We start from the raw sequence: 15,000 nt of genomic DNA on the forward strand, positions 1-15,000 counted from the left end.
CTCTCTCTCTCTCTCTCTCTCTCTCTCTCTCTCTCTCTCTCTCTCACACACACACACACACACACACACACACACACACACACACGCATTCTCACTCTCCCTCACTCTCTATCTCTCTATCACTCCCTCTTCCTCTCACTCACTCTCTTACTTTCTTTCTCCCTTGCTCTTTCTGCCTCCTTTTTTCCCTCTCCATCTCTCGCTTTCTTCTTTCACACACATCTCTCTCTCTCTCTCTCTCTCTCTCTCTCTCTCTCTCTCTCTCTCTCTCTCTCTCTCTCTCTCTCTCTCTCTCTCTCTCTCTCTCTCTCTCTCTCTCTCTCTCTCTCTCCCCTGCTGTTAGAGCTGGGTGTGGAGGTGATAAGAGGTGGGGAGGGGTTTCTGGGAGGAATGCTATTTCACAGCGAGATGAGCAGTGCACCACAGGCTGTGTATCAATGCAAGAGAATTTAAAAAAATATATCCCCCCCTTCACAAACACCTACAAAGGGACACACACACACACACACACACACACACACACACACACACACACACACACACACACACACACACACACACACATACACCCACACACTCCGCCACACCAGCCGGAAGACACCCTACTTTTCCCAATGTTTACAACAGTAACCCTTATCTGGTCACCAAAGCAGCTAAGTACACTGAAGTCAGACAGCAGTAACCGGCTAATGAATAACATTAGCCACAATAACAATTGCCTTTATTTATTAATATAAGGGCAGTATCACTGCTGTGATTAATGGTGACATGTTATAGCATGTCAAATTAGCAGTGTGACAATGAATACATTTGCCTTTGTGTTATTTGCTCGTTGTGTTTATTTATTGGCGTGGCGCGCGTGCTTATTTATTTAATTCTGCTATAGCAGTCCATCTGACGAGGACTAGCTGTGTTATCGAGCGAGGGGGCGCATTAGCTGTCAGTCACAATTTGGGGGTGCTACTTTGGGGTCATTGGCTCATTTCTGGGGGGGCGGGGGGGGGGGGGGGGGGGTTGCTTAGAGCCTGTCATCACTAACACCCGTTGGTCTCGTTAAGCCTGTGAATGTGGGTCAGGTGTGCCGATAGGCATGGCAGGTTCCGCGGGTCTTTGTAGCGCCGAGAGCGATAATGGGCTGGCAGCCGCCGCCAAGAGCCACATGCAACGCCGCGCCGTCCTCTCCAGGCTCTCCTGCGGCTCCGCTAAACGACTGCTCGCGCTCCAGGAGCCAACGCTCCCGGGGCATCGCCGCATCCCTCGCCCTTTTCTTAAGTCGCTCACTCGCTTTTTTTTTTGATGCAGTGAAAAGGGACGTCGTTTGATACATTAAGCTGGTTTGAATTAAACACCTTTCACGGGACAATTTCTGTCACCCCCGTCGAGTCAGAGTGCATTCGGAGTGGCTGGAGCTGAACACTGTTATTTTGGTGGGCATGCTGCCCACTGTTTTTCATCTTCAAAGAACGCATTCAGTAGTCTGATGGTGGGGCTTCAAAAAGCCTTGCTCGCTCTCTCTGCCCCGCACACACACACACACACACACACAGTCACACACTCGTATGGGAGAGAACTGTCTGCCTTCGGCCACATTCAGCCAGTGTGGTCTTTTTGCTCTCTTTGACTTGTACATAGAGATAGCTTTTTTTCCCCCCTCGTTTCTCCCCCTTGTTACAGCCAACCAGGCTGAAATGTCACAGCGAGCTGAGGACATTTCTGCAGCTTTTGCAGTCACCGGGGTGACAAGACACTGCTTCACCAACCAACACTTCTCCAAGATAATTGATGTGCGCGGTTTTCCTCAAGTTGAGATGTCTTTGTTTCAGCTCCAGTAATCCAGAATGTCTAGCAAGCACTCTCACACACACACACACACACACATACACACACACATACACACGCACACACACACACAGCATAGAGAGACAGCATAACGAGGCAGGCAAGAGATGTTTTGTGTGAGCTGCATCTTCTGAAGTGCATGTTATGTCTCCTTCTGAGGGCCGTAATAAGTTGCTCATAAATAAAACATGGCGCACCTTGGACAGGTAGCCTGGAGCCCTGCACTTATTAGTGTTGCCTTCGGAGCTCGCGCTGCTGTCGGGTGTCCCTTCACACCACCGGCTCATCTTGATCGTAAAAGATTTGGATTCCTGGCTTGTAGCTTCGCCGAAGTCAAATGCCTCTTTAGTAAGCTGTGCAAAAGGGAAGGCCACCTAATGATTCATTGGGAGGGGGAGAGGGTTTTTTTTTTTTTTTGAGATTCACTTTGGCAATTTCTTTTGAATAAGATTCACCATCAAACCCCGCGGATAGCCGTATTCTGCCTTACTTTGTGCGACGACGCCGTTGGCTTGCAGCGCAGGTAGGCCACCGAAGAATGCTCCCAGCTCAGGTGGCTCTAACTACAGTGAGCTGCTCCCATTGTATCGGTGTAAGCCAGCGTGCCTCGCTATGTTGCGCGGCCTCCAGCAGGGAGCATAGATACTATGGCCCTCCTTTTGTCCTCGCTCCGCCCGTGTGGAGCGCCTGCTTTCTCACACCGCCTCTCCTTCTGCCTTTTGTGCGCGAAAAAAGTTGTCAGCATGTCAAGATTTGTTTCTCCTCTCGCTATCTCTCTCTCTCTCTCTCTCTCTCTCTCTCTCTCTCTCTCTCTCTCTCTCTCTCTCTCTCTCTCCGCGCTCTCTCTCTCTTTCTTTCTTTCTTTCTCCACATGATTGCCATCCTCCCTTTTCAAATGACAGCCTTGGCCAAGGCCGGCACTGAGAAATAGAGAAAGGAGCGGAAACCTTGTTTCTTTCAGCTGAAAGTCTGCCTGCATGTTGTGTGTTGTGCCGAGCTGTGTGTGGCAAGGTGAAACATTTTATCATGCACAATATCCTGATGTTTTTTTGGTAGACAGTGGAAGAACATTGTTTTCTTATGGTTAAAGGGAAACTATGTAGGTTTGGCGATTTCATCGGCGGTTTCGCTTTCACTTTTTGTTTTCGCTCATTTTACACTTGCAGATTTCATCACAGAGCTTCCCCTACAGCTTTAGTGTGTATATTTTGCAACACGCCTCAATCAGTCAATATGCCTTTTTATGAGCATGATCGCAAGGCTGAAGACCGTCCCGGTGGCACAAACTTGAATACGTGTTTTTTCCGCTCAGAGGCTCTAGGGAGAAGCAAAACCGCCGTCATTCAACCCAAAATAAGTCAAATAGTCATTCCAATGACTCTGAAGCTGATTAGTTAAGGCAAATTAAGCTAAAAAAAGGTCACCTGTATAGAGACTGTATAGAGAATAAACACAACTGTCATTTTTTGAATATTAGGACTAATATGAGTAGCACATAGTTATAGACTATAAACAATTATAGATAAAAAGAAAAACAATTGTAATAGAGCCAAAATTGGATGATATGCTGGTCTGGATAACACAACAGTAGATAACAAAACAAAAAGACCTAAGGTTTATTTCTGCAGTCATGTCTGCAGAATTCTTGATTTAGAAAAAAATATTTCCAGGGCTTTAAGAAGGTCAGTACCATATGATCCCGTCCAAAATCACTGCATTGTAATTCATGAGGAGTCATATGCATAACAAAAGCACTGTGGACTTTATACCGTTCAGCGGCCACTGGCTTCCGTCTGACCATGTTTTTTTCTCTCCGTTTTTTTTCCGGGTGGGGGGATGGGGTGTTGAGGGCAGTTCTTTTCTTCTCTAATGTTCTGGTGCAGTGGCCATTTGACAGATAATGGGGGGCTGCCTAATGCAGTTCCAAGGGGCTATTTTGGAGGCCTGCTTTTTTTTAGTCATTTCCCAAATTGAGAACTAATCCTCTTCACATGTAAATGATTAACAATGAAATGCATATTTAATGAATATATAATTCATTAAGGGTAAAGGGCATGGTGTTGCAGTGTGAGGGGGGATGGGGTGGGGGGGTGGTGTGTGGCCACATGGGCATTTTATTTAGGAGGTGGGGGGAATAGCAGCAAAAAACTGAAGTTGCCTTAGAGCAGTGATGTGACTCAAACTTTGGAATGTGTCTTTCAGCTGAAGCTGGACTATAGTTTGCTTTGTGATGGATGTATGGGTCTAAATCAGTTTTCCTTTTGAGCGTTAGAAACACTAATATGGGAATTGCTTATGAAATCATTACCCCCGCCCCCTCCATTTGTTTTAATTTGTTCTAAGTGGATTTTCATATTCTCTTAGACTGACCAGATGTTCAGCATTCGCCGAAATTGCTTTAGCCCACAGAAAGTAAATGGCGTACTGCTGTAAAATAGGCCTCAAATCCACGTAATCCTTCTGTCTCTAATAGGAAAAGATGTTTCATCCCAGCGGGGCGTTTAGCGCGCCTGCAGATATGAAACACTGTGGCCCACAGAGTGTAGTGTGGACGAGGAGAGGCGGTGCCCGACCAGGCTTACCGGCGGGCCTCTCCCGACGCAGACACAGTAACTAGGCCGCTAGAACTGCACCACGCGTACATGTATGTGTGTGTGTGTGTGTGTGTGTGTGTGTGGAGGGGCGGGCGTCTCACCAGGGGTCACGAGCGGCGGTCTCGGCAAGTGTCCGTGCCCACACGTTTGACAGCAGCCGCAGTCAAGTCCACTTACATTCCAACGGGCGCCGGGAGCATGCGCAGCTGCTTTGAGCCCGATGAGACTTGGCACGTGGGGGACGAACTGGGACATGTAAACAAAATAACAGAGGAAAAAAAGGAATGTCCCTTGACCATGTTTAGAGAATCAGTTTTTGGGGAAATGTATTCTCAGTAAAGCTGAGTCTATAGAGGGCATAAGAAATCTTCATTTATCCACGAACAAGGCTACTCGCATTTAAAAGAAAAGCATATTTATGTGACTATGTCGTTTGGGGATTTGATGCTTAAGAATCAAAGCAGTTTACAATGCCTTCAAACCCAGTCCCCTCACCAGTTTACATCCTCTGTGTGCGACAATTCTTTTCTCGTTAGACACTATACTGTTATATCCATAGCTGTAGATCCACTCTAAATACAAATACTACAATAGACAAAAGTGGTTGATCATGTTAAATGAAATGCTGGGGAAATGAAGTGGCGGGTAAACATATTTTCAGGCTGTTTATTCCAAGGGATGATGGCAGGACCCACAGCAATTCTCTCTAATTGCATTCCTGTCTCTCAGTGGGAACATTGAAGTCCTTCAGAAAGGGTTTATGCTATGTTGCAATATCAGTGTTATTCATTTCGTTTATCTATTTTTTTTTATATGCGTGTCTGTGAGAGAGAGAAAGAGAAAGGGAGAGGGAGTCAAAGGCAGACTCGGGTTGATATTGCCCAGTTGAAAGCCTAAAGTGAGAAAATTGTTGTTTTCCAACCTCATGATGAGTCACCTTGAGATGGACGTTCCCACACACGAAAGCACTATGAGTGATTACCCTGCAGGAGATTGACACAAATCTAGAATGGGACTAAAAGAAAGGGTTTTCATCTTTTGCCGTAAAAATAGGGGGGCTCCGAAACGGCCGTCTGAAAGTGGCTCTGAGTGATTTGATAGATAGGCCCTATGGCATCGGAGGAGATCAGGCCACTCCTCTCAAATCCTCAGTGTTTATTCGGGGTTCAGCCGGCCTCTTGTCTGATCAGTCTCCCTCAGTGATCCTATATGAATGACTTTATGAACATATACTTTTGACACCATTTCTATTCATACCCATTCAAGCCCCGAGTATAGATTTTCTGACTCCTCTCCTAGAGTGGTCTAGACACGGTGAACACGAGGACACTCGCTAATAGGGTTTGCAAATCGTCAAACGTGAAGCGGTCGTGTCGACGACGCGCGTCTCGGGCGAAAGCGGCAATGACGCAGACGCCAGCAAACGTGCCAATCTTAATCATCCGGCGGGCTTAGCGCCGCGGCGGATTGATGGTGCCCGCTGACAGGGCCGTGTGCGACAGGTGACTCCCAAGCAAGCGGGAGGAAGGACAACGGGCGCGGGAGAGAAAAGGCATGGCAGGAAAGGTCAGGGCCTCACAAGATGTTCCTCCGAGGAACCGGGGGCCGAGGAGAGAGCCAGCAAAGCCTCCAGGGGCTTAGAGATGTGGCGGAGATGGGAATAGGAACAAGAGGAGAGGGGGGGAGAGAGAGAGAGAGAGTGGGATAGAGGGAGAGAAAGAGAAATTCTCTGTCAAGGTTTTCAAGAGTAATTGTCATTGAACAGGCTGTGAAGCGTAAACCGTTGCTGGCGCTCCTTATGGGAGACTGACTTTTGAAGATTGAAGGGCCGAAAAATGCTATATCTATTCCATGCATATTTATCAATGATTTGTTTCTTTTCATTATTATCCCTATTTCGATAGCTATGTATATTTGCATATTTTCCCTCCCCGTGCATCCCATTATGCAGAGTAATTCTTCGATTACCACAGGCGTGATCTCCTCAGATGACTTTTCTGCGCTCCTTATTGGCCGCGCAAGGAAAACGATCTTCTGCCACGCGGGCTGTATCAGCATTCCACTGTCATCGCCGCAGCCGCGTTATTTACACGGCCTGTCACCGGCCCCTGTGTCCTCTCTCCGAATAACACCACATTATGTTCTAAAGCCCCACCGGGACCACAGCCGGCCATAGCAAGCTTCCCGGTGAGCACGGACAGTGTTTGGCTTGCCGGTATTGTGAGCGTCTGTCATTGCCTTTGAGAGACAGCAACAAGGGCACTCGGCTTATCTGCTGTGCTGCATCGGTTCTAATAAATAAGCTCTCGTAAGATTGCACTCTATCAGAAGCCCACGCATTGTTTAGTCCATAGGCGGCAGCGGGCCCGAGAAATTTGTCATTATGCTTCTGGAGACCAGTACGTGTCTCGGCGACTACAGCTAGCATCCAAAGCTTTAGATCAATCAATTTTGTGAGAAACTGGTCTGTCAGTTGAGGTGCCATCTGTGGACTTGAGAATTTGTATTTCTAAAGTCACTTCCAGGGCTCGTTTAGATTCATAGAGGGAAAATCACTGAATCACTGAATCAAATGGCTTTGATTATTCCGTGATAATTATTTCATTACCAATTAATGTTACATTCGGGATTTTTTTTTTTGTCCTTGGAGTTCTTTCCTTTCCAGTATATATATATCAAATGATCTTTTTTTAAATAAAAACTTTTATTCTTCTGGATTACTGTTTTCCATTTCTGTGGAGAGAGCCTAATTAGGGTAGTAATAAGGGCCTCTAATCACTTTGCGCCAGTTTAACTTAATTTAGCCGTCTCTCTCCCTCGGGTTAGAGTCGGAAAAGCGGGAGGTTCCATGAGCGAGATACCCCCGACTGTAAGGCCGCCCCTCCTTAGGAGGAAATGTGTCGCCGTCTTCCATTAGTTTCCGCTCATGGGTGGTCCACATTTGGATGATTCCTCGTCAACCCTTTTGAAAATGCGACAAGCGCTTGGCCATCGATCAAACATAATTAAGCTTGCTGCTACTACGCGCCGTCAGAATTTGTGTCGTCGTAAACAGTTTTGCTCGCTGACAAATGGGAGGGAAAAGGAGGAGAGGGAAAGAGAGAGAGCGAAAGAAAGAAAGAGAGAAAGAAGGGGGGGTACAGCACACAGCCAGCCACATGGCCAGAATAACTCTGCTACAGACACCTCCTCAATGGGCAGAAATGGAACAAAGCCTCTCAGAGAAAGTGTGCCACTTCAGGAAAAAGGGAGGTGGCGGTGTTGTGAGTGTGTGTGTGTGCGTGCACGTGCGTGTGTGAGTGTGCTTGTGTCTGTGCGTGTGTGTGTGTGTGTGTGCTTTTGCCTGTGTGTGTGTGTGTGTGTGTGTGTGTGTGTGCGTGCGTGCGTGCGTGCCTGCGTGCGTGCGTGCGTGCGTGCGTGTGTGTGTGCGCGCGCTTGTGTGTGTGTGTGCGCGCGTGTGTGTGTGTGCGCGTGTGTGTGTGTGTGTGTGTGTGTGTGTGTGCGCTTGTGTCTGTGTGTGTGTGTGTGTGTGTGTGTGTGTGTGTGTGTGTGTGTGTGTCTGTATTTATGTGTGTGTGAGAGAGAGGGAGGGAGGAGAGGGAAAAGAAAACAGGGACAGGGAGCTGCTTCTGTGTCTGGATGCTACAGTGAGGGTCAGCTGCAGAGGTTAGGCCAGCAGACAGCCTGAAAAATGTCGCTGTTTCACGGTCCAGCAAAGAGAACCATCCAGTGGCTTTATGTCTCCAGAGCTCTATTCTATCCCACCTGTTTGTCTGGACTCTGCAGACAATGTGCTCCTCTTCAAATCGACAGAAGCATTACTTTACATGGCGTCAAGCACATGTGAAATGGCTGCCATTTAAGACAAGTTGGAATGTTCCTTAAATAACAGTAGTATTCCTTCTTATGTGGTTATTGTTTTTTTTTTTTGTTTAAATCACATGTTGGGGGATACATTTTTCACAAAGCCAGGCAAGCTATTCTCTCTGCCATATATCCTATTTTCTTTTTTCCCTCTCTCTCAGCCAGAGAAAAGGTTACTTCATTCTCTCTGGCCTCTGTGCTGCTGTAGTGAGTCTCTTCATGGCTGGATGGCTGGGTGTGGTTTCAGTACCAGCACATGCAGCATCTGCGTCAAATCCCCACGTTCCCTCTCCCCTCTCTCCCCCCGCCCTCCCCATCCCCATCCATCCCCTCACATGAGTCCTTGCAGCAGCCGTACAGATGGAGGGGTTATTTTGGTGTTTGTTTGTTTGTTTACTTATTTATGCACTGAGCTATTCAAGGCATTGCCATGTTTTTTTTTTCTCTTTTTTTGGTTTGTTTTTTTTTTTCTTTTTTTGCCCTACTCTGTTTTGTTTCTTCTGCTGTGACTGTATAGCCAGCATGACTAATCCATTGTCACTGTTAGCCAGTGTTGTGAAAGGGACAGAGAGAGAGAGAGAGAGAGATAGAGAGAGAGGGAGGGGGAGGACCAGTGGCTCATACTGGGGGAGTCAGTGCCTCACTCTCGACCCTCTGCGTCTGAGTCAGCCTGTTCAGAAATCTGTGCGATCTGCTCGAAAAAAAAAACTCCCCTGCTGCTCTGGAGCCTCCCTCCACCCCTCCACCCACTCCACCCCTCCACCCCTCCACTCCACCCTGCTGTCCTCCATCCTCGGCCTCCTCGTCCAGACCCCCTGGCGCCAGGCTGGGTTCTGAGAGCGCGGGTGCCGCTCGGATCCTCGCCGGTCCGGGGGGATGCGGGAGCATCCCTAATGAAATTACCCCGGACATAAGTGGGTTTTCACATCAAGCCGCTGCGCTAAAACAGTCCAAAACGGCCGCTGCAGAATCCATCCCATTCATTATGATCAGTTCTGACCTCCTCCCAGCCTCCACCCCCCCGCCGCAGCCATAATCCCAAACACACATGCAAGCAGGCGTGTACACACACACACACACACACACACACACGCACACACATGCACACACAGACACGCCCCTGATCTTCGGCCAGGATCTGCTAGTCATCTCCTGCCCAGACTCTCAGAGTGACTTGCTGGCGACGCCGCCGTGTGTGTGTGTGTGTGTGTGTGTGTGTGTGTGTGTGTGTGTGTGTGTGTGTGTTTGGGACGGCACGTCTGCGGGTCACGGTGGGTGCCCTCCTCCCCATCACGCCGGCCGGACAGACAGGAGCTCGTAACAGGTGTGAGCCTGTCCTCAGCGTGAGCTTTGACCTCTCTGTCACTAATGCACCTCCGGCACACGCCAACACAGCACAGCCAGAGAGGAAAGAAGGAAGAGAGAGAGAGAGAGAGGGAGAGAGAGAGAGAGATGGATGGAGGCTAAAAAAGAATATGAGCGAGAGGCGCCTGTACTCCTACCTAAATAAAAGCAAGAGGAGAGAGAGAGAGGAAGAGTGGGAGAGAGAGAGATGGATGGAAGCTAAAAAAGAATATGAGTTAGGTGCGCCTGTACTCCTTCCTAAGTAAAAGCGAGAGAGGGAGAGAGAGAGAGAGAGAGAGATGCAGGGTTTTTCCTCCACCTGGCTGCAGAACAAGCTCCCTGTTAGGCTTTGTTCACCACTAAGGCTGTAGGGTTAATTGCTCGGGTGACTTTCTGCGAGCTAACAGATTGGCTGAAATATGTTCAGAACAGTTCAGAGGAAGGGTGTTAAAAAAAAAAGCAGGCCTTCTGATTCTTCTTTTATTTTTTTTATTATTTTTTTTTTGGTGCGTCCCTGTCATATTGCTGATAGAAACACGTTTGAGCCTGTCATGAAAAATGGTGACACCAGTCTCAGCCTCCTGCCGACTTCACTCGGGCCTCGTTTCAGATAGTGGGCCAGGCGACCGCGTGTTCCTATTAGCTCTCATTACAGGACTGAATGGGGCGCGCGCCACACCGCAGTGCTGGGAGTTTTGAAGGAGGAACGCCATTGTAATGCAACAAATCTCCGCCATGCACGGCTGGATTTCCGCCGGTGTTTGATTTGCTCCTGTAATCTGGTTAAATGGCGAGGCATCGCATGTAGGTCATGAAAAATTATACGCACTGCCTCTGTACGGCGGCTGCAGAAATAGATAATGACAAAAGGTTACGCGGTAATGAAGAGGATGTACGCGAGGCGCTGTACATTTCTGCCCCGGCTCTCGTGTGCATACGTTAACACTATCATTGCACATTTTATATAACGTTATTAGTGCTTTCCAATAGCTTTCCCCCCAGATTCACACTGAGCAGTGTGGCAGCCATTAGGTAATCTCACATGGAGAAATGTGTTCCCTATTATTTTATAGATGAAAGAGACAGAGGCTTTTTTTTTTCTAAATGTGGCATAAGTGATTCAGTCCCATCAGTAAAGGCGGAGGCCCTAGGAATTTTGAGTTCTCAATCGACCCTCTCTCTCGCTCTCCTCTCATCTGCGCTTTCAGACGTTTTGAAGAGGAGATGACAGATAGCAAATTGAAATTACGAACAGACCGTGTTGACACTGCTGTATAATTATCAGAAAGGCACTCCCTGACTTGTTTTAAAGGATGACACAGGGTGGAAATACAGATGGCTGGAATCTTTGCCTCTTTTTTCCTCTGCTGCGGGCCGAATCCGAGAGGCAAAATTAATACAGTTACTTTACTTGTCTTCATGACTTCAGACTTAATTTCATGTCAGATAAATCAGATAGTTCGCCAGAGAGAGCACAGCCTTTATTTATAGATCAATTCCTCTCGCTCGTGCCATCAGCAGGGATGAGATCAACACGCTAATGTAGGGGCGAGGCTTTGAGCGGGGGGACGTTTTGAAAGATGGCAGCCGCCATGTTATCAGCAGCAGATCGTAGGGGAAGGCTTTTTTTTGGACGGAAGACGGTCACACACACACACAGCCCCGTGCCCAGGCTGGTTCTTAGCAGTCACGACACACGGGTCACAGAGCCACGGCACGCAGGGGGACCCCTGACCAGGCCCGGCTGTTAAGCACCTCACCCACGGAGCTGCTCCACCCGCCAGCGTGCCCGAGGTTCCTTTGGCAGGCCTCGGCACACCAGGTGCCCCCGGTCCATAATCCTGTTGATCTGGGTCTCGGCTGACGGAAAGCCGCGGATTGTATCAGTACACCGTGTCTGGGTGCTAAAGAGCCTTATCGGAAAGGAAGGAGTAAGGAGATGGATCACGTTTTTTGTAATTATCAAATGGGATGAACCAGCTATACAAAGGGGCCTTTCCTCAACATTCTCCATTGCCAACACGGTGCTGCCACTCACACGCACAGAGACATGCGCACACACACACACACACACACACACACACACACACACACACACACACACACACTTCCCCATCAATAACACACTCCCCTTCAAAATGTCAATGGCACCCAGCGTCTTTCCTCCACCTGCGCCCCTCCTCGTGCCCTCCCCCCTCTGCCTTGACGGTGCATCTTCGCCCTTTTTTTTTATTTGTTTTGTTTCTTACATTTTTTTCCTTCCCAGTTCATCTTCCTGCTGGGCCCCAAATGATAAGCTCCACCTCCAGCACACCCACTCACCCGCCCGCCCGTCCGCTCGCCTAGCCCTCCTTCCTCCCTTGTCAATAGCAGGTAGCTTGTCGGGTAGCGTCAGCTAATCTAATGTGTGAAATTCGCACAACTCCAGCTGAGGCCTGTGCCTGCTACCCTCTAATTAAAAACTGTGATAGTGCACCCATAATATATGGAGAGACAGGTTTGGGGCGAGAGCTAGTTCGAGGCTCCAGGGTGCATTGTTAAAATATTATTAAACATTAGAAGGCCCCCACTGCCTGGATCCAGGGGGTGGGGAAACACAGAGCAATGTTCCAGGAGAGCAGATGACCTTGCGTAAGGACTGTGCCGGGTATTTCAGTCCTCCACCATTCCACTGCACCGTCGGTGGCAGAAGTTCAGAGAAGGTGAAAAGAAAGAAACTTTTATGTTCAGTATGATAGCGTTATGATAAAGGGGAATTACATGGACTCTTCACCTAAGAAAAGGTGTTCTATTGCAATTTCTCATGTCTGTATCCCTCCCCCCCCTACCCCCTTCTTAACCTACTCAGAAAGTGCCATCCTGTGAATAGAGTCTCACTTTTTAAAGCAGAAGCAGAAAGCTTAGCTTTAAGGCTTAGCTCTAATTCCCAGGCACTAAATGTATGATTTGTGCTAATTGAGAAGAGAGAGAAATATATGCACTCGTTTTGTCAGCTCAAAATAAGAACATTTTCAAGGCAGAGCTATAGTCCATATCTTCTCTAATAGTGTGCCATTTGGATTACAGCAAAAATGATTCTCAAATAGTTAAACGTCTGACACTTTCTTTATTTGATCCCTCTGAACAACCTCGGTCCTTTTTTAAACTTTTAACTACCCTTTTCTTTTCTTTTTCCTTTTCTAATGGCCGTCCTTCTAGCGCAGGTTGAGACGGCGTCGAGAGTACATCACACTCTCTGGCAGTTTTATCAAACAGCCATTTGCTGTGAGCAGAGGTCTCGGCGGCTCTCGGTGTAGGCGATGCCCAATAGGACACTCTTAATGGAGCAGTTTCGGGTTGCCCCGGGAGCATGTTTCCCATTTTAGTCGTTTTGCTTCTTTGTGTCTGCGAGCCTCCGCAACCCCACCCTCCAACCTCCACCCTCCCCCCTCCAACCTCCACCCTCCACCCTCCACCCTCCCCCTCGCCCGCTCGCCTGACTGCCCGCCTGCTCACCCGCCACCCAGAAACCTAAGTCTACCTGGCTCCCCAAGTCTTTGGTCATTATGGATGATGAATTGTGCTACAGTTAAGCAAGAAGTAGGACAAATTGATCAAAGTGTCAGGTGCCCCCTGTGATGTCCAGACCTCCTAGAAGACGCCGGAAGAAGAAGGAAATGAAGAAGGAGCTGTCGAGGAAAAACAGAAGGAAGTTTGCTGCTCCGTGCCGCTCTTGATAAATGTTTACCTGCTGCCGGAAACACCTCCCATACTACTGTCATCTTTTGCCAGATGTCCCGTTTGCCGTAGACATATTAGAGGGGAAAAACATACGGAGAGGGAAAGAAGTGCACTAATGAACTGCAAGAGCTTTCCGAGAGTCAACTACCAGGTCCGTGGAAAAAGGACCGTTTTAGGCTTGTTTGGACAAGCCAGGAAGGGGGGGTTGGAACTTGTGCGTGCCGTACGCGCGTCCCAATTTAAGTCCAGCCTATCAGCAGAAGAAGAGCAATTTGAGATAAGTACTCGCTGCTTGCTCCACTCTGGCTGTGGCTTGTGCACGCGTGCGGACGGCTAGTTTAATTAGCTCGATTTTAATCGGAGCTGCTTTTAAGTGAGTGTGCGAACAGATACTGTGATGCCGAAACCAGCCCTGGGGACAGGCCTGCGGGAAACTAGCAAAGTGCACAATTGAGTCCGGAGAGGGAAATTACAACAAGCACAGATGAAACATTTCTCTTTCGTCTGCTATTTGCATTTTCTCCTCTTCTTTTGTCTTTTTGCTTGGCCTGTTTTCCCAGTCATGAAGGGGAGTTTCCTCCCATGGTGAGAGAGGGAAAATGGCTGTAGTGTGGAGGGGAGTAGGAATGTGTGTGTGTGTGTGTGTGTGTGTGTGTGTGTTGTGTAGGTGGGTGGGTGTGTGTGGGGAAGGGGGGGGGGGGGGGGGGTGCAGTGGTTTAGTGTTTCTTGCGTTATGCAGGAGTGTGGCATTTCCTCAAATTAATTATGTAGCGGTGTCAAGTTTTTTTCCTCCTCTTTATAAATTCAATTTGCTGACTGTCGTCTGCTTTGAATGTGTGTGGAGGGAAAAAATAAAAACAAAAGATTGATTACCACGCCTGAAAGTGCTGCCTAAAGCAACCATCATCTCCACTGCAAATAAACTCTCTCTCACTCTCTCTCTCTCCAGCCTTTCTCTCTCTCTGTCTCTCCTCCACTGTCTCTCTCTCCAATCTCTCTCTCCCTCAGTCTCTCTCTCTCGCTCTCTCTCTCCACCAAACTAGAGACAGTGCTGCTCCTGCTGCCCGTGCTGCTGAACATTCCCCAAGAGCAGCTCACTCATGTATACAAACGATGGATGGCGTGCTCCTGCACTCAACAATAAGTCACCTTAATGATCCCAGTTTAAAATAATGTCTGTTCTGGACCACGATGATGAAGAGGGCACCCAGTGAGTCATTAGTATAGAGTAAAGATAGATGACCCAGATAAAGAGACCCCAAACACACACTTTTTTTTTTCTCACCATCTCTTCCTCAGTGGCTTCCGTTTTCAGGGAGGTAGGGGATTCTTTTGTTGAGAGATTATCGGTGTGCTACTTGTCTTCAAAAGCCGTGCATTGTAGCGGGAGAGTGAGGGAAGTGAATTAAAAATGCTGTCGATGGTGCACCGTGGGCAGGCTTGTCGGGGCATCAACAAGGAGATTCGATGGCTCGATTCAGTGCTTGCCGACTGTGGTTTTTACAACGAGATATTTGACTTCTCGGGAATGACGGTGAGGGCACATTTGTTGCCTTCACACACACACACACACACACACACACACACACACACACACACACACACACACGCACAGACAGACACACACACACACATACAC

At 48.3% G+C, this 15,000-nt stretch overlaps 1 protein-coding gene across 1 annotated transcript in view; it reads left to right on the forward strand.

The window, feature by feature from the left end:
- The window catches only part of diaph2 (diaphanous-related formin 2), a gene marked incomplete in the record, with an annotated part of 415,240 nt that overhangs the window by 357,726 nt on the left and 42,514 nt on the right, over nt 1-15,000 (forward strand).

This window comes from Sardina pilchardus, chromosome 21, assembly GCF_963854185.1.
Source record: "Sardina pilchardus chromosome 21, fSarPil1.1, whole genome shotgun sequence".
Classification (NCBI taxonomy): domain Eukaryota; kingdom Metazoa; phylum Chordata; class Actinopteri; order Clupeiformes; family Clupeidae; genus Sardina; species Sardina pilchardus.